Consider the following 20800-nt stretch of genomic DNA (forward strand, 5'->3'; position numbering starts at 1 on the left):
CGGGAAGAGAATGAATGCAGTTTGCCACGGTCAGCTCTATCAGAACAGAATGTCCAGAACCTTCAACAAAAAAGTCAAGCCGAGACAGTTTACACCGGGGCAGCTGGTGTTAAAAAATATTTTCCTACATCAAGAGGAGGCCAAAAGGAAGTTCTCTCCCAACTGGCAGGGTCCATACATGGTTCACCGGGTCCTCACCGGAGGAGCCCTCATACTTGCAGAAATGGACGGTGAAGTTTGGCCGAAGCCGATCAATTCAGATGCAGTGAAGTGATACTATGTGTGACTTTTATGCTTTTCTCATATGATGTAATTTGAACTACGCCTGACCTAATTCCAGTTTAAGAGGGGATACGTAGCCCTATGGGTTCGGTCATAATTCAATAAAAATTTTATTTCCCCCCCGCTATTGGAAATGGGTAGAATTTTGAGAAGGACCCTCAAAATTCCGAAGTAATTTTAGCCATTCGACGCAAGCAGCCGTCGGAAGCAGCAGCCCAGTAAACAGGGGCAGAATTTTGAGGAGGACCCTCAAAATTCTGGAGTGAGAGAAGTTGCATTATCTTGGACCACGTCACAGTCGTCAGTTCATCTAAAGAAAACTATTCTTAATTATGTATTTATTGTCACATTTCTTTACTAAATCATGCATGTCTGTTACCAAAGTTGCTTCGTTTACCAATGCTACCCCAATGATACGCACAATATCATCGTAACGGAGCCGAGCAGGTCAAGCAGAGCCAGCGGAATACGAACTAACCTCCCCTTTTTACAAAACGCATGATTTTTCTTTGAATGCAAGCACTTGAGTTGCAAAATCATCAAATATACTATACACTCACGAGACTCACATTGCTCAGGAATATAACTCTCAGAACCGTTGCACTTACTCACAGCTGCTATCCGCACACAGTGCTCCCAGCAGAACAATATCCCCAGCAGTCGCAATATCTCGATCCGCTATCAGCTCAGAAAATTCTATCACTATTTTGCCCCTTTACACCTTGCATAAGGCTACCTTTCTGACTTTCGAGGTTAAGCTCTACCTCCATCTGCATTCCTGCATTGCATAAGGCTACCTTTATGCCTTCCGAGGTTAAGCTCTACCTCCATCTGCATTTCCTGCATTGCATGAGGCTACCTTTCTGCCTTCCGAGGTTAATCTCTACCTCCATCTGCATTTCCCTGCATTGCATAAGGCTACCTTTCTGCCTTCTGAGACTAAGCATTGTCTCCATCCTGCATTGCTCTATATTGAATAAGGCTACTGTTCTACTTTCCGAGACTAAGCACTATCTCCATCCTGCATGGCTGAAATATCGCCACTTTATCACTATTGCATCGGCTGAAATATCGCCACCTTTTATTTACGTCTTGCATCGGCTGAAATATCGCCACCTTCTGCATTTCATGGGCTGAAAGATCGCCAAATTATGCAAAGGCGTCATTGTTCGGAGGCACCATTTTCATAGCCCGAGAACGCCATGCCATGGCCTAAGGACCGCATTTTATCTCTTGCATATAATTATTCAAAGGCATCATAGTTCGGATGTATAATTTTTATAGCCCAAGAACATCATTTCATAGCCTGCAAATCCTTTATCATATTCTTCATGTCCCAGGACGTCATAGTCCGAGGACGTCATCCCAACCGTCCAAAGACATCATTCATGGTCCAATGGGAACTTGCATCATGTTTAAATTTATGCACAATATATGCTCACTTGCAGGTAAACTAGCTAGCAATGGTCGTCTCAGCAGGGGTGATCTCACTCCAGTTCCTGCAGCCTATCAGACTCTGACCATCCTTCTCAACCCAAACATCGCGTCCGCTTTTCGAAATCTCTATCGGCATATTCCGCCAATGGATCCTGAACTACATATGGCCTGATTCCTGTAAGACTAGGGATATGTAGGTAGCCCAGGAACCAGAGCTCGGTAAAAATTCTCCAAATCATTTCATTCGGTCAAAATTGGCCATCATATCTTTACCCGGCAACTCTTTCATCCTTCCAGGGTAAAGAGGGGCAGCTGTTGATACCGAATTTTTTCCCTATATATTTTTATATACAAAATACTTTCAAAATAGCATATATATGCATACATAAGCATACCCAAGTGTTTTAGCATTTTTCCAATCTTTTGAAGAGTTTTTAAAATCAATTTACTATCCATTTTAGCAGTACAAAATCCATAATTATTACCAAAATAATCAATTTTGGTGAATAATTTATTTTATACCCATATTTATACCAAAATATAGTTAAAATAATTTTTGTACATTTTTACAAAATTATTTGGTATTTAAAAGACTAAATTGCATATAATTGTAATTATAGCCTATTTTACGATTAATAGCATTTCTATAATTGTGAAATCGGTTTCAATATTTTTAAATCAATATTTATGCGTTATTAGTTGGGTCAGTACTTTTAGTTTCTTTTTAAAAGTCTTTTTCACTATTTTTATAAAATAAAAGAGGAAAATTGGCTATTTAACATTTAGCCTATTTCTATTTCAATTACAGCCTCATTTCCTTTCAATTTTAACCTCAATTTGACCCCAATTCCGCCCAAATTAAAACCAACCCAGTTTCAATCTAGATCCAACCCACGACCCAATTACAAACGACCCAACCCGTTCCTCACCTACCACTTAAATCTGGATCGTTGATCACTCAAGATCAACGGCCAAGACTCGCCCTTCCATAATTAAACCTAAACGACTACCCTAATCTCTCTCATTCTCACATGACTCGTTGCCTTGAAACCCTTCGTCTCTCAAAACACTCTCAAGCTCACTGAAACCCTAGCCATCTCCCACCTTATTCTACCATGTTTTCTACCGGAATCCGCGGCTTCTCAGGACATGGATGGTTGGTACTCACCCCCTTCCACCATCAAACCATGGGTTTTTGAAGTTTCGAGGCCTGACTCCGAAGGCTCTCTTCAGATCATTCTTAGATCTGTAGATCTATGGCTTCTCTGGCCATTATTCCGGCGTGTTCAAGCAATATGAGTCTTTTCGACTCAGTATCAGATTTTCTTCCAAGCCTTTCTCATTTCTAGGGTTTCTCTAAAACCCTAAGTTATTCGAGGTTTTCTCCGGTTGTTTTCTTAGATCTATGCTATATCTGTGTTCTACTGGAATTTTAAAACATTTTCCCCAATCTTCTCTTTCAAAATTTGTTTCTCTTCGATTTAGGGTTTCTGAAAAAGTTTTAAAATGTTCTCTGACTCCTCTTCTTCTTTTCTTTGTGTGAATCTTGTCTATGATGTGTTTTTATATTCTCTTTTATACCTCGCATGTCCTTCTCCTATGTTCTTAGGTTCGCCTTATTATGTATATTCTTCTACTGTGCTCTGTTCTTTCTTCTACTGGTTTCTATATCATGCTTTCACACGTTTATCTTATGTGTTCGTTTAACCCTGTGTTCCTTTACTGTAATTTCTACTAAGCTCTTAGTTCTTTTTTGCCTTCTTCTGTACTTTGTTTGAGTTCCTTCTAAACATGTTTCATCTACTGTTTCCTTAAGTTTATGCTACCTCTTTGTCTTCTGAACTAGTTTAAGTTCGAAGTTTTTCTTAAAACATGTTCTTTATGCTTCAAATCAGCTTTTTCACTATGTTTGTTTCGAACCTACTATTTTACCTGTTTGTTTTCTCATGAGCCTCTGAAAAAGACCTCTGAGCTTGTTTCAGTTATTTGTCTTCTCGTCTCTGCATCTGATTCTAGTTGAAACCCCTAGGATTTGGGGTTTTTGCGAGTTTGATCTTATGTTTGGACTAGGCTTCTGTTATGGAACCCTGGATTCTCTCGAACTAAGCCTAAGTCAATGTACTGAATTTGAGCCTCTTTGTTTGTGACTCTGAACTTTTCTATGCTAGATTCTTTCTAAATTAGCATGACAGTTCTATCTTGTTTGACCTGCCTGTATGCTTTATATATGAGGAATTCTTCCTTCAAAAGAGATTTTGCCAATTTGTGATTGATTCAGAATTCCTTTTAATAAGGTTCGATCGATTGTTATTGATTTTCTTTAATTAAGCCTTTTCTTCACCTTTTCTAGTTGGATTCATTCATACCAAAACTCAATTTCTGATTTTTACTGGCTGATAATTGATTGTCTTTCCTTATTTGCACAAACCGTGTTGGTATCAAACTCTTTCCTTAAATAGTTTCTATGTATTTACCTTTCTTGTACTACTTTGGAAAAGATTTTAGTCCAATTCTTTCCTTAATTGTCTTCTGCCCATTTAAAATCAGAATCCCTTAACTGAAGGGAGATTCTGTGTGGTTGATTGCAAACTATTCCCTTACCTTTTCTTACTTGTTTTCTGCACTATAAAAGGGGCACGATCCTTCTGCACTTAGACACCTTGAACCTTCAGTTCAACACTTTACAAAAACACCTCTCAATTTCAATACTCTTTCAATACTCTACTATCTTCTGAGATCTTTTATACTGTTTGCTTGCAATTTGGTTTACAAGACTTCAGTTTTCACCTATTTGTTTCCCTGAAACTGGTATGCCTTAATTTCGATTTCAGCACTATCCCTATGTGTTTATTTTTCAGTTGCTACACACCTGTCTACTTTGTTGTTCATGTTCTGTATTAAATATGCTACTCTCTATTTGCATCTGTTGTTTTGTTATGAACTCCCTATACCCCCACTCCCTTCTATGTGTTTGAGTTAAAGTTCATGGCCTGATAGCAACCAAATTGCTGCTTAGGTTTGAACCTGATCCTCAATGGATCCAAACTCTCAAAATGTGGTTAACAGGCTAGTCAGGGGTGTGCCAGCACTCCTGATTGCTGGGCATGACCACCACCCTGCCATGACTCACCCTAATTCCCCCTTGTGCACTTACACTTACTCTTAGATTCTAAGTTCTTCCCCCCTCTTATGAGCCTTGCTTTGGGACCTTGAGTTCCCTCTGAACTTGGACATCTAACGGCTGGCATTTCCATACTGCACTACGTTCTTAATTCCGCAATATATTTGGGTTGTAAACATTGCCCGGAGTCCATTTGAGGCTCTTGAGGAACTTTGACACAACCCAAATAAGAGAAGGCTTGGGAAACCTGATCCTGGAAGTTGGTTCACCTCATATTGTTGGACCTTGAGTATGAATTAGGCTCCTTGGTTGTAGCTTAATATCTGATGTAATTTTACTTTTCTTAATTCATTCTGGTCTGTAATATGTTGTAATAACTTATGGGGTTCTAGTGAAAAGGGGGGTCACTTATGTATGCAAAGGGTAGACAATATTCTCATAGGCGTTACTATTTACAAGCTCTGCACTTTCGCATATCATATAGAAATCTTGTCTGTAGGTTTTTTTGCACCTCTGCATATGTAGAGATCGCGTCTATAGGTTTTCTGCACTTTAGCATATCATATAGAAATCCTACCTATAAGTTTTTGCAGTTCTGCATATAGAAATCATTACTATAAGTCTTCGGCACTTCTGCATTTTACATCTATCATTAGGCAAACAGTTATAGGTTAAGTAATAATAAGTTTCATTTTAGATACCATGTCTATGGGACTCCTGCACTTCTATAATCATCTTAAAACCAACAACGCCTAGAAAATATGCCTATACGAGTAACCTGTTGAATCTGATTTGTTTATTTCATCTACAAGTATAAATTAAGTAGTAATGTCAATTAACATCTGCAGAACTTATGTGTTTTCTACAATCAGTAAGCCTTCTTTAAAATCGGAGTAAGCACTGTTAGATATCATGCCTATAGGTCTCACTTAGGCAAACCATTAGGTAATTAATTAACTACATCAGTCTTTGATAAATTACAACCAGGGAAGGCTAATTCGGACTCCTCATCTAAGAAATATGTGATGAATCAGCCTATCCTATGCTTTAATTTAATTTAGACCATAACCAATACATGCAAGTCATGCTAAACAATTTGTTTCTTTAAATAAAGAGGCTTGTTTAAGCCTTTAAATGTTATGTGTTTTCCCATATTTGCTCTATGTGTTTTGTTTGTCGCCCTAGATTTTGTCTTTTAAACCGTAAAAGCCAAATCTCCCTTCCCTTTAGGACTAGTAGTCTCAATGCCTCCGAGGCTGATAGGATTAGGGCGGGTACTAGCATGCAATAAGTAACGACACCAATCTGCGCTTTAATACCTTAACGGGGTGGGAAGGGTAAATAGGGATATGATGACTGGTGCGCTAATACCACGTGTAACCTCTATTTTGAGGAGTGATTACCGGGTATTTCATTGACGTGACCCATATTAATCATAAACCTAAGACCCCCTCCCTTTACCTGTCTTTATCTGCTTTCTTTAGAATTGCTTAAATCTTTCATAAATTTCTGCCCTCTTTACTGTTCCTCAAAAGTCTTCAATTTATTTGCCATATTATATGAAAGACCCTCTATTTGAGCCCTTAATTGCTTACTTGATTATGTGAAGTCACAATTGTAACATGGTCGGGAACCACACTAGTGAATCTTGAGTGGTGCCTAACACCTTCCCCTCGAGATAATTTCTAGCCCTTACCCAAACTCTGTTTCTTCAAACTCAAACCCTTCTTAGTGTACTAATGCACTTAATCATTATGTTAAGACTCTTCAATTCCAAAACCCAATTCCCAAAAGTGAACGAGTTGTCCTCCCAAATGTCACAAGCCTGATTTCGTGAGAAAAAGGGGGCGCGACATGATGGTGTGTCCCTTCATATCAGAATGGTATGCACAGGATTTGTTTCTATTAACCCACTGAGAAGGTTCTCAGGAGTTGCAGCAGGGATGGGGGTGACATAACCAGCAGCTTTGAGTCTCTCGTACAATTGGTCAATAGGTTCAGCAATGGTTGTATATTGTTTTGAAGGTCTGCGATCAAAATTTGGTCAAGGTCTAGGGAAGTTTTGGCATGTAAGAGGTGATTGATAGTGGGATGGTTGAGCATTGTAGGTTTGGTAAACATGTGCGGGTTGGGAATATCTGGGTGAAGTAGGCTAATATGCGGGAGGTGGAGGTGATTTATAAGTGGGTGGTGGAGTTTGGTAGAAGGGTGAGGGTGCTTGGTAGTTCAGAGTTGGTTGATGTGTAAGAGGAGGTGTTAGGTAAATTTGGTATTTGACAGGAGATTTGGTTCTCTATGCAACCATTACAGCTCCTACGTCCCTTTTCTTGGACACACCACCTGACTACAAAGGCTTTATTTGTAGCTTGCAAGGCCTCGAAGTTTGTAACCATATCGCTTTTGATGCCCTATTCAATCCTTTCACCCAACTTGATAATGTCAGAAAATTTGTGGCTCTCGATCATCATTAGTCGTTCATAATACTGCGGGTCCTGAGCTCGGACAAAGAATTTGTTCATCTGTTGCTCTTCTAAGGCAGGTCTGACCTTAGCAGCTTCGGACCTCCAGCGAGTAGCATACTCGCCAAATGTTTCTGAAGGCTTATTCTTTAGATTTTAAATATAGAACACATCCGAAGCATTTTCTGTGTTAAACCTGAACCTGTCCATAAAGTCGGATGCCATGCTTACCCAGCTTGACCATTTCTTTGGATCCTGGCTAATGTACCAAGACAAAGCATCTCCCTTCAAGCTCCTCATGAAAATCTTCATGTAGATTCTCTTGTGTTTCCCTAATCCAACCAGCTTGTCACAGTACGTTCTCAAATGGACCCTTGGATCCCCTATACCATCAAACATTTCGAACTTCAGAGGTTTGTACCCCTCGGCAGTTCAACATCGGGCTATATGCAAAGATCCTTGTAGTTTAGCCCTTCAATCCCCTTACTTCCTTCAACGCTTTGAATTCGGCTAGTCAATTTCTTAAGTTCTTTAGTCAAATTCCTGATGAGCAAATCCTTGTCATCAGACTCGGGTATACTTGAGATGGGTAGGGTAGACTATGGCATAGTCTCCACGTAGATAGGGGTTTTATGGTGGGTGTAAAAGTGGTCATTTGTGGGGTTTTGGAGTTCTGGGATAAGTAACGGGGTATTGTTTGAAGTATGGCAGGTGTTGCAGTGATGGTGAGGTGTGGGATGGTTTTGTTGCTTTGGGATATTCTATGGAGGTGTGAGTTTCGGAGCATTTGGGAAATTGATATCTGGCCATTGGCCTTATTACATTTTATAAAGCGAAAAGACAAACTCCTATCTATTTGGTCCCAGAAGGACCTTCCCCAGATTCGACATCCTTATCTCTGTCGAACAGTTTTCCCAGCTCGAGAAGTCTTAGCAATATGTAGGCTCTCTCTAGATGCCCGCCTTCTTTTCCTTTAGCATTTTGGCAGTCTTCGACCCTCTTGAGAAACATTCTTTATAATTCCACTATGCCTCGCTCCAGGTATCCCAGTTGCTTGTTGGTACTGATAGTCATATCCTTCAATTCCTCAATCGGTTTTTGGTTGGCTTCTTGTATCTCACGGTGCTAGCTTTTGCACTCCCAGATCCTCTTGCATAGTTGGTTGTGTTTGATCTGTTCCTCGGCCATTTCATCTATGATCTTGTGGCCCCTAGAAAACCCCGGTTGGCCCAGACCATCGTGATTATCTTCCAACCAGCCGAAATAGTAGGGAGTGCAGCCAGCGTGGTATATGTCTGGCTCGATGGTATCTCTCCCCATGACGACCTTGCAGTGCCATATATGCTGAGTTTGGCACTTATAAGGACTATCCTCATTTTGGAATTCAGCCCGAAAATGACTTATCTTGTCGACCCTAGGTATAACCTGCTTCCTACCAGCTTGCCTCATAACCCAGAGAGGGACGTAAGGGTATATTCCTCTCAGGCTGATCAATATCAGGAAAGGTGCATCTCTAGATCGGACGATGAATTCCTCGGTAGGAAACCACTCGAGCATCCATTGTATCTGGTCCTCAGTTAGATTGTCAAATAGCTCTACCCATCCTTTGGCATCTTCTAGCTGAGCGAACATATTGGGCATGTAATTCATTCGCCTCGGATGATGGAAAGCGATATGATCATCCTAGTCCCTTCGCTGAATCTCTTGTCGGTATTCACCCATTTGAAGATGCTCCATGAGCCAGAGTTGAAGTAGCAAATTGCAGCCTTCAACGTGTTTGGCTCCTCGTTGACACTTCTCCAAGGCTCGGTATATTTCCACAATGATCATGGGCACAATGCTGAAGGGTTGCCCACCAATTCCTTCCATTAGAGTCTTAGTTACCATAGCTAGCATGGTGTAGATTTTTGCTTTCTTCATTGGAAACACGATCAACCCCAGGAAATAAAACATGAATACAAATACTCTTCGGTGAATATACCCTAATAATGTGATGTCAAACTCGTCGGGATAGGTACGATAGGATTTGTTGTGCCCGTACCTCTCATACAAATAGTCAAAAGGGATGTAGGATTCTTTCAAACATGTCAGTTCCGGGTTCTTCTTCAAACCCATCATTTTAAGGAAGCCCCTACCCTTGTGGTTCTCAGGCATTAACAAACCCTGAGTTTCCCATGCTATACCGGTCAATCCTCTTATCTCCTCTAGCAAGGGTGTCATCTCAACGTCCCCGAAACAGAATACAACCCTCCCAAAATCCCAGAACAAAGTAGCAGCTTCTATGATCTTGTTGTTGGGTTGGATCTCTAGGAGAGAAGGCAGATTTCCCAAATATTTTCGAACAAGAGTTTGATAACTGGAGTGAAGATCATTCCACCAGCTTAGCAGTATTGGGTAGATGTTGGTGACATACTGAATCTAGGGACTTCATGCCTTATTTCTACAAAACAAATAAGGTTAGGCCTTTACCCCCACCAGACTCGACTATTTAATACCAGCAATTAGCATGAAGAATTTAGTTCTCCAAATAAATGCACAAAATGTGGGGATGTCCGTTTGGGTTTAGCGAAACCCAGTGGACTTTGGACAAGGCTATCTTAAAAGATCATTATGTGGACAACATAACTGATCCAGCTAAGTTTTACCATGATGCATGCACAGTTTAAACAGAGTAAGGTTTCTATGGGGTTTTAGACTGATACCCTTGAGCGGATAACTCAAGGGGGAAAGGCACGGAACCGTCGACTACACCATTGATCGACTGATTTTACCGCAAATATGCTTTTTCAGATTTAAGGGGTAATAATATAGGAAGAGCACAACCACTCATTATACGCATTGCTATGGTATTTGTTTGGGCATGAGTGGAATATGATGTTGAGCATGATTATGCAATAATTAAACGTATGTTGGCACGTATTTGTACGTTAAGAAAGCAGTAAATACAGTAGTTTCATAATTTAAAGTAGTAGTAAAGGAAATAAACAAGAAGACAAGTCAGTTTTCCAATTGAAAAAGGAATTGAACGCTTAAAGAAATTAAACAAGTAATTGCCACATAAAGAGGTATAAATTCACAATAACAGTCTGAAATGGTAAAAGCCTAAAGTCCCCAGCAGAGTCGTCATGCTGTCGCGCCCCCTTTTCTAGTGAAATCGGGTTTATGACATTTGGTATAGGACAATTTGTTCCTTTTGGGAGCTGGGTTTTAGCAATTTTGAAGAGTCGCCACCTAATGATTTAAGGTGCATTAGGACACCAATGGGGTTCAATTCTAAGTTTCGTTTGAATAGCCATAGATAGGGTAAGGGCTTGAAATTATCCCAAGGGGAAGGTGGTAGGCACCCCTCGGAATCTACTAGTGTGGTTCCCGGCCATATAGCTTATTGTGAATTTAGCAAATAGACAAGTATGGGCTCAAATATTATAAGATTTAAATGCATAAAAAGAAAGAACAATTAAAAGAAGAGTTTTAAAAAAGGAATTTGCATATAAAGGGAAAGAGGGTCCTAGGTTTATTTTAATATGGATCATGTCAATGCGATACCCGGTATGACACTCCTCAAAAGAGGGGATACACGTGGTATTAGCGCACCATTCATCATATCCATATCTACCCTTCCCACCCTGTTAAGGTATTAAAGCGCGGATTGGTCTCGGTTACTATTGCATGCTATTACCCGTCCCATTCCTATCAGTCTCGGATGAGCTTAGGACTACTATTCCTAAAGGGGAGGGATATTAGGCTGATTGGTTTCAAAGGGTAAAAATCTAAGGCGGCATATAAAACACATACTACATGTTGTGGAAAACATATAAACAGATAAAGGCCCATATACATCTCCTTAAACAAAAAAGCACATAACTAGCATGACTTGCACGTACTTTTTCAGTCTGATTAAAATACTAAAGACGAGGGGAGTTTGATTATTGAAACAAATCTGTTTATTACATAACTCAGATAAGAAGTCTGAATCAGACCTGCCTGGTGGTTGTAGCAATTAACAAAGGCGGATTCAATTTCATATGTTTATTACTCTAAGGCTTTCTTAAGTGTTTAGATGGGATCATATAGGCATGATATCTAATTGATTCAGAATATGGCGAAAAAATAATAACTCAAAAAGAATTGTTTGAAATCCTATACGCATGCTTGCTAAACCTCGTTAAAGAAGGGAATTAGATTATTTAAAACTAATTCAGAATAGACTGATCTTAAGTTGAACTAGTTTTAGATTCTGCAGGCGGTGGTATCTACTATTGTTGATTTTAAACCCTATGAACATGATATCTAATATTGAATGTGAATGGAAAGGAACCAGATTTACGTGGGAATCCCTATAGTCATAATTTCTATATTTTACTGATTTCGATATTATAAACATGACACTTATTTATAGTCGTTTAGAACCTAAAGCATGATATCTAAGTGGCATGCAGTATGTAAATAAGTCCTATAGGCAGGTTATCTAGGTGTGATATTGACCATGAAAAAATTGAGATGAACCCTGCAGAAATGGTGTTTAAAAAATGCAGAATTGAACACAAAGAATTTAAAACAGTCATATAGGCATGTTTTGGCGTAATGGCTTCCTGGCCACTTATATTTGTAGGGATTTTGAAAGCCGATACACGAACTTTGGATTTTTCCATTTGACCACTCAAACTTGACAAAATGAGTACTAATAAACACTTTTGACCATTGACCATGCCTATGTGGAAGCACTGCAGCTGACATGGCTAAACTGTGTGCAAATCATGCTGTCAAGGTGCATGGATAGGACACTATCGGTCAAGATGGGGAGTTCTCTTAAACGTAATAAAGAACTAGGATCCATTTGTATTAGGACCACTATTTGCTATCGAGAGAAGACCAGCCTCAGTGTGAACAACTTTAAAGTTTTCGTCTACATGGAGAGAAAAAAATACCATCATTAACCAATCATATAACCATTTATCAAACACTCAAACATATATACTACTAATCTACCTGGAAATTTCCCTTCATATATACTCTCTCCACCAGTGCCTGCAAAATATTAAAAGTTCGTATGCCTTACTTTTCTGGGCTAGAGTTTGGAATTTAAAGAGTCCTCTGCACCAATTGAAAATTCAGGGCCCAGAAAGGGAAAAAGCATACCATTCCCTTTGGAGAAATCACCACCTTGTAGTAAATAGAAAATAGTCATGGGATGATGATTATTCCCCAATATATTGACCTACGGGAAAAAAATCTACAAGTCCTATGTAGATTACAGAAGAAATATAAAGGCAAAAGTAGCTATATTTTTTATGCCAACTATAATCATCAAACCAAGCCCAAAAGGTTCATGAACCAGATCAGTTGATATTCACCCCTACACAATTAATTTCTCATTTGAAATAAATGACAAGCACAACAGTTTTTTTTTGGAAATTCCAAATTCTTTTTTTTGTTGGTTAGGTTCTAATCATGGCCATAGTGATGTTGTGAGTTTGATTTAGAAATAAGAGAGAAAGTATAATGAAAAAAAAGAGAAAGGAGAATAAAGAAGAGTAAAGAAATGAAGGGAGGAGGGTGAATGAAAAAGGGGTGGTTGGGTACAGATTAATATTGGGTATGTTTCAGGGTTTTTCCTTTTTTGTATTTGTAACTTTTTTTCTGATTTTGTAATTGAAATGGGACCCACAAATAATACATGGCAAGTAATAAATAGCTTAGAATGATATGTTGTACATGTCAGCCTATTGGTATACACGCTCTGGTGGATGTGTTTATTAGTACCCATTTTGTCAAGTTTGAGTGTTCAAATGGGAAAATCAAAAGTTCATGTATCGGCTTTCAAAAGCCCTACAAGTTTAAGTGGTCAGGAAGCCATTACGCTGGCATGCTTTCTACCCGTGAGCATACATAGTTACCCAACCCTTTTCGCTAGCCAGCCCCCAAATGTTTATTACAAATTATTACAAACCAAAAATAATGAATTACATTAGAAAAGTACAAACAAACGTTACAACCAGGGGAAGCCTGATTCTTGACTTCCTCTCTGAGGTATGGAACAAACCACCTCAAAAATGCCATTGATCCAAAGCCTTTCTCGAACTTAAGTGTGTCAGAGCTCTCTAAGGGTCTCAATAGGACCCAGGGTAGTGCTCACACCCAAGTTACATAACCAGAATAGGGATGAGTGCAGCGTGGAAATGCCAACCCTTATGTGTCAAAGTTCAGAGGGAGCTCATAGGTTCCCAAGGCAGAGCTCACATAAGGGGAGCAGAACATAAGTTTAAGAAGATGCTGAAAGTGCAGAAACAGAGTTTCAAGAACTGAGGGAATAGAGGAGGGGAAAGGATGATAGGGAGACAACCATTAGCATTTTACAGAGTTAACAATTTCATACAAAGGGGTCAGGGGATTGGGAGTCCATTGCAATGAGCCTATATACTTAGGTATGGGTTAACATTGGGCATGCACAACAATGGGAAGTGCTGACATGCTTGTAACCCAATCACAACATATGAGATAAACATGGAGGTTATAATCCCAGGGGAATCAGGGTTGGGTCATGCACAGTAATGTCCAATGTTGTCATGCCCCAAACCAACCACAAATATTAAACACATTGGGGTAGGGAATTAGGATTCACAAGTCATGATACATTAATTTAGAACAGGAAAAAAAGGAAGTTACAGCATGCTTTAATAATGGTACTGGGTTAAATACAAATAGTAGACAAGCAAGAATGCAAGAAACAGTAAATAAGCATGTTGTTGTTGGTGCAGAAGTTTAATTTGAACATACCAGTAAAAAATGCAAATGCAGAGAAAAATAAGCAAGTTTCCCACAACCTTGCCTTGGCTTTCAGCCGGCTAGGTAAGGCAGCAATATAGTAGCAACAGAGAAAAAAGAGAGAGAGAAAGAGATTTAGTGGAGTGTGTGTTTGAACTCAAGTGTTTATACCTTGTGTTCGTGTCCTTGAAAGAAAAGAAGTATAGGGTATTTATAGTTTTTTGAAAACTAGTAAGAGAGAGGTAATAAGATACAAACATGGAAACAATCATGATTCAGAATTAATTATAAAAGTGATTGCCTTTAATTAAGGGATAACTTGCTTAACGGGCAGTGACAGGTTCAAAATAAGGAAGGAAATCAATTTGTAGCAAGTTGACAGTTGCCATAAAAGAAGTAGTAAAACATTAAGTAAGCAATCGAGTCTAGGTACAGAAATACTCTAATTTTGGAAAGGATTCAGTAAGGCAAAACAGGAAAAGAAATCATTTAACTTTAACAAGCGAGTGAAATCAAAATTTCTAAAGGAAAAGTTTAAAATCAGTCACAAGTTTGAAGATCAGTCAAAGAAGGAAACTCAGCATATAAATAAGGTGCATAAACACTATACATACGAGGCCAAGCCTGGTGGCAAAATGAAATAGCATACAATAGTAGCACAAAATTCAGTAGATAGTAACATTCGAAACATGATAGTCTAGTAGGTCAAGTCACATTGTACCAGTAGTGAAGAAAACATAGAATGTCAAAGGCATGCGAAGATCTCATAGTAGCAGGTGAGGAAAACCCCCTTTTAAAAATTACGGTTTTGAGCATAATCGAGTTTTAAAGATGATAGAAAACCAGAGTCAGAAGAATCACACAAAGGAATAAAAGATTTTGAAATAAAGAACTTCAAATCGAGTCATGCATTTAAGCGAAGCGTTTCAGACTCAAAGCCATAGGACTTTCAACAATAGTAGTGTTTTAAAAGAGGATAAACAAACAAATCGGACAAAACTCAAGAAAACAAGCATTCGTCTAATAAATAGTCAAAAGAAATTAGGGCTTTTAACATGCAAACTTAGGTAGAAGAACGATATGAGCAAACATAGCAAAACATGTCAAAAATCAGAGGAAAGTTTTGAAATAATTTAACAAGAACCCTAATCGGAAAAGATAAGGGGTTTTGAAAGCAGTGTTTTAAAAAGAAACTTCGAGAAAAACGCTTAGAAGTCCAAAGCAAACATAGATCTGAAGCAAATCTAAGGGAAATTGAAAGAACCTTATAGGTTAGGGTTTCAGAAGAAACCCAAGTGATAAGAAAGGCCTTGAAAACCATCAATCTAAGCACGAGAGTCAAAAGTCTGACTCGAATAGCCATGGCTGGTCGGAAAAAGGTCAGAGACGACCGGAGAATAGTCATAAAGCAAAGACTGGACAAAACCCTTTTATGATCTAGTCATGAGACCACAGGAATGAACCCGTAGGGGCCATGGGAGGTTGATACAGGTCTTCGATGACCTTGGAAGGCCATAGATTAGAGTGGATTAGAGTGGCGGTGGCTAGGGTTTGATGTGGTTGTAGAGAGGATTAGGGAGAGGAGGGGTTTCAGAGGCAGTGGATTATGAAGAATGAAAAGGGATTGGGGGGTCTTTGGGTTTAATTAGGAAAGGATTAATGGGAGCCGCTGATCTAAACGATCAACGACTGGGATTAGATTGGAGTCCGGATAGGTCATTTAATGGGTTGTGGGTCCGTTTGAATGGGAATTGGATTAGGGTAATTGGGATTCAAATTGGGTTCAATTGGGGATCAAAATCGTGCTATAATTGAAATAAAATGGGGCTAACATTTAAATAGCCAATTTTTCTATTTGATTTATAAACAATAGTAAAATAATTTCTGTAAATAAATTAAATCTACTAAAATTATTTATAGTACATAATTATCAAATTAAAAATACTGGACTTAATGTTTATAAATGTAAACGCAACTAAATCTTAAAAGAGGCTAATATTGCAATTATATGCAATTTGGCTTTAAAAATACTAGATAAATTTGTAAAAATATGCAAATATTATATTAGCTATATTTTGACATAAATATAAGAATCCAATAAATGAATAACCAAAATGATAATTTTGGGAATTATTATTGGATTATTTATGAACAAAATAGGGAAATAAATTGTTTAAAAAATCTTTAAAATTAAGAAAAAATAATAAAGCATTGGACATACTTATATATGCACACATATGATATGTTGAAAGTATTTTGTATATTAGAAAAATATATAGGGAAAATTGGGTATCAACACATGTCGTGGCATCATATGAGACTTTTGGTCATATCTGGGGTGGCTTATTGCCTGAGCAGTTCGTACTGGTGAGACGAGCTCATTGATTTAGGATCAGTGAAACTAGATTATATGAAGTATATTAAGGAGCAAAGACCATTATATGGTTCATAATGAGGTGATGGTTCTTATCATGAGTATAGACCCAATGATTTATTGATTCGGCAGTAGGTTATGAATTTCTACACGCCTCTTCCATTGTGGTGGTATTGTAAGAGTTCGAGCATGAAATACGTATGTCATGGAGTGCGTTGAATTCAGCAAAGCTATGCAGGCGCATTCTGGTACAACGTGTAAACATTAATACGATGATCGTACGTTGGAAACAGGCCTGGCAGAGAATTCCGAATGTTGGAACCGGGCTCTAAGGCTTATTTGCCTAAATGAAAGAGAATATCGTCAGATTTTGCTCGAGCTAATGTGCTCAACAGAGTTGTAGTAGCACGGGTAGGTGTACGAGGTGTTAAGCAGTAATTTCAGACTACTCCAGTGCAATTCTCAGCATGTTCGAGGACGAACGTATGTTTATGTGGGAGAGAATGTAACGACCCGACCGGTCGTTTTGAGCTCTAGCACGTCGTTCGGCAGTTTGAGGCAATGAGTAGCTTCACTTCAGACATTATGACTTGCACACATGGTTGGAATTGAATTTCGAGAAGTTCGGAGTTGATTTGGAAAGAAAATTCTCATTTTGGAAGCTTTAAGTTGAAAGAATTGACTAAGGTTTGATTTTTGAGTAAACAACCTCGAAATCGGGATTCGAATGTTCTAACAGGTTCGTATGATGATTTTAGACTTTGGCATATGTCCAGATCGGGTTTTGGAAGACCCGGGAATGTTTCGGCACCTATTGTGGAAGTTGGCATTTTTGAAAGAATTTCATAAGTTTGGGTTGAAGTGCATTTCAGTGTTATCGATGTCCATTTTGGGATTCTGAGTCTGGGAATAGCTCCGTATCATGATTCTGCTATTGGGAGCGCGATCAAAAGTGAATTCGGAGGTCCATGGGTCATTTTGGAGTCATTTGGCTAAAGATAGAAATTTGAAGGTTTTTGAGGAGTTTCACCGGAAGTGGACTTTTTGATATCGGGGTCGGATTCCGATTCCGAAAGTTGGATTAGGTTCGTAATGTCGAATATAACTTGTGTACAAAATTTGACGTCCATCGGAGGTGATTTGATAGGTTTCGGCATCGAATGTAGAAATTGGAATTTCTTAGTTTCATTAGACTCGAATTGGGGTGTGATTCGTATTTTTAGCGTTGTTTGATGTGATTTGAGGCCTCGACTAAGTCCGTGATACGTCTTGAGACTTGCTGGTATGTTCGGATGGGGTCCCAAGGGGCTCAGGTGCGTTTCGGGATGGTTTCGGACCATTTCTAGGCCATTTGTAGCTGTTGGTTTTTGGCTACAGCAATATGCTACGCGATCGGGGGGAACAGATCGCTATCGCGATGAGTAAAGTGGGAGAAAATGGCCACTAATTCGCAATCGCGTAGAGCAAAGTTTCTACTGCACGGACCTGACTTTGGAAGCTTGTATCTCGCAATCTATAAAGAATTTGGAGATGATCCAAAAATAAAAGTTGTAGCCTTTTGTGTGTAGTTTTCCGAAAATCAAACCATTTGGTATTTAGAGTTGTGTAAGAAATGTTATAAGTGGTACACTATAGCCTATCCAGGAAGAGTTTGGAAATCGCGAAGAAGAAATTTGTGTTGCACAGGGCTGAATTTGGAAGCTTATATATTGTAATCTATAAGGAACTGGGAGATGAGCAAAGCATGAAAGTTGTAGTCCTTCGAGTCTAGTTTCAAAACGTTAAACCATTTGCAATTTGGAGTTTTGTACAAAAGGTTATTGCCATTATACTAGAGACTATATGGAAGAGCTGAGCATATGTTCTTCGCGATCGCGAAGGGAAAATTTTGTGCTGAGGAATGTTGTGCTTCGCGATTGTGAAGCATTTTCCGCGATCGCGAAGAGCAAATACCTGACCAGAAGCTATATTTTGAGATTTCGTCCATTTTTAACAAATTTGTAGCTTTGGAGCTAGAATTGAAGCAATTTTTGAGGCGATTTTTGCCATATGGATTGGTGTAAGTGTTCTATATTCGAAAGTAATTATACTTCATGATTCTATGGTTATATTCATCATTTATTTTGGATTTAAATGGAAGAAATCAAGATTTTTGCAAAACTTTTCAAGAACGAAAATTCAAGATTTGGAGGTCAAGTTGTTATCGGAATTTGATAAAATTGGTATGGTTGAACTTGTATCGGAATGGGTTGTCGGATTTTATAATTTTTTTTAGAATCCGGGCACGTGGGCTCGAGGGCGATTTTGTCAACTTTTCGAACGTAGTTAGGAATTTATCTAAATTGAATTTGTGTGAGTATTAGTGCATATATTTATGGATTTTCTCATTTATTGGCTAGTTTTGGAGTGTTGTGCATCGATTTGAGTCGTCGGAAGGGTTTGGAAGCTGGTTTTGGAACTTCGGAGCAAGGTGAGTCTCCTTTCTAACCTTGTAAGAGGGAATTGTCCACATAGTTGAATTAATTCAATATGTGCTTTTATGTGTGAGGGCTTCGTACGCACGTAGTGTTGAGAGTCCAGGAGTAGCTACTATTATACTTAAATTCGGGTAGTGTAGGACCCAAAAGCATGCTTTCATTATAATAATTGTAACCTTATTGAGAGTTTAAATTGATTTAATTGCATCGAAGTGGTAAATGATTTTCTAAAATAGTTAAACTTCGTTATATCGACTTGTAAAAGAGAAATTGGCACTTCCTTGAATAATTGTCTCCCTGATGAAGTTTTGATTGACTGTTTGAATGTGTGTTTCTATGTGTACCTGCGTCGCATGTATGATTCGCGAGCGGGGTGATTGTTTATTTATGTTTGACCGCGTCGCATGTATTGTCACGACCCAAATTCCACTAAGGGTCGTGATGGCACCGGACACCGCTGTCAGGCAAGCCAACCAAAATACTTAATTAATTTCTCATTTTTAAAAAGATAACCATTTCAAATCAAATATGAATGTTAAGAAGTTAATATAAGATACCACATAATCATCCCAGAATCCGGTGTCACAGGTGCATGAGCATTTACTAGGGAATGAAATAAAAATACAGTAACTGTCCGGAATACAAGTGGACAGAAATAAAAATACAGTACAATACTCTGAAGGAGACTCTGCTGGCTGCAGGTCGTCTCGATAATTGTAGTTCACCTAAGTCTCCGTATTAACCATGTCGCTATGCCACTAAGCCACTAGCCACACATGAACCTGTACAACAAAAATGCACAGCATGTGTAGTATGAGTATGAAAACAACGTGTACCTAGTGAGTATCTCGTCTAATCTCGAAGAAGTAGAGACGAGAGGTCGACTTTGATACTTATTAGTGGTCCAATAATAATATTTGTACTAAAGGGAGGAGATCATGGATTTTATAAAGCAATTATAAACTCATAAAGTCGGATAGCAGGTAAACAACTTCTCAAATAATAATGGATTCCCAAAGATTTACTTTCTTCATCTTTTATCAATTTATCTCCGACCAGGAAAGGCAAATATCAACATTTATAAATCTCAGGCAAACAATGCAAGCATGCGCATATCATGCCGAGGTCGTACAACCCGATCCAACATAAATGTAAAATATGCACTGCCGAGGGTCGAACGACGCAAATCATATATGCATCTATTACCCCGCTCGCGAATCATACATACGACGCGGTCAACATAAATAAACAAACACCCAGCTCGCAAATCATACGTGCGACGTGGGCACACATAGATACACACAGTCAAACAATCAATTAAGAATTTATCAGGGAACATTAATCCAAATAAAAGTCAATTCTCTTTATAATGATTTTAGAAAAAAATGAAGTTTAATCCTTTTAGAAATTCATTTACCAATTCGATAGGATTTAATCTATTCAACTATCAATAAGATTACAAATATTTCAAGTATAGCATGTTTTTGGGTCCTAAACTACCCGGACTTAAACATGATAATAGCTACACATGGACTCTCGTCACCTCGTGCGTACTTAGCCCCCACAAATAGGAGCACATAACCAAATAATTCACCTATGGGGACAATTCCCTCTTACAAGGTTAGAAAGGAGACTCACCTCGCTCCGAAGATCCATCACCGGCATTCCACGTCCTTCCGAAGACTTAAATTGACGCACAACGCTCCACAACTAGCCAATAATTATGTAAACCTATCAATATACGCTCAATTACTACTAATGATCCAATTTATAACAATTCCTAACCCCGATCAAAAAGTTAACAAAAATGCCCTCGGGCCCACGTGCCTGGATTCCAAAATTTTTCGAGGATAATGTTTGCCCATAACCTCACGAACTCAAATAT

The sequence above is a fragment of the Nicotiana tabacum genome, chromosome 11 (assembly GCF_000715075.1).
Source record: "Nicotiana tabacum cultivar K326 chromosome 11, ASM71507v2, whole genome shotgun sequence".
NCBI lineage: Eukaryota > Viridiplantae > Streptophyta > Magnoliopsida > Solanales > Solanaceae > Nicotiana > Nicotiana tabacum.